Genomic DNA, 360 nt, shown 5'->3' on the forward strand with positions numbered 1-360 from the left:
GCATTGTATAACACTCTCGTGTTTACCCAGTTTCTTGTGTTTGCCCACTCAGAAGCATCCCTCCTTACCCGTGTGCTTCTTCTCAAAGGAACTTCTACTTGTTCCTGAACAGCTTCCTGACCTTCATTCTGAACTTCTCTTCCTGATTCATCTCCACTTTGGACAGGAGAATCTGAGCCTTGATCTTCTAGACCTCCAGCTTCTTCTGAGCCTTGATCATTTAACCCTTCAGATTCACTTCCCCCCTCATGTTCAAAGTGGGTTGGTTCTTCAGCGGCCACTTGAGTAGGCTCTTCACGCCTGCTCTGATCCTGGGACACGCCAATACCGAGTTCTTCTAGTATGTTTCTCAAACTAGCA

Source organism: Brassica oleracea, chromosome C9 (genome assembly GCF_000695525.1).
Source record: "Brassica oleracea var. oleracea cultivar TO1000 chromosome C9, BOL, whole genome shotgun sequence".
NCBI lineage: Eukaryota > Viridiplantae > Streptophyta > Magnoliopsida > Brassicales > Brassicaceae > Brassica > Brassica oleracea.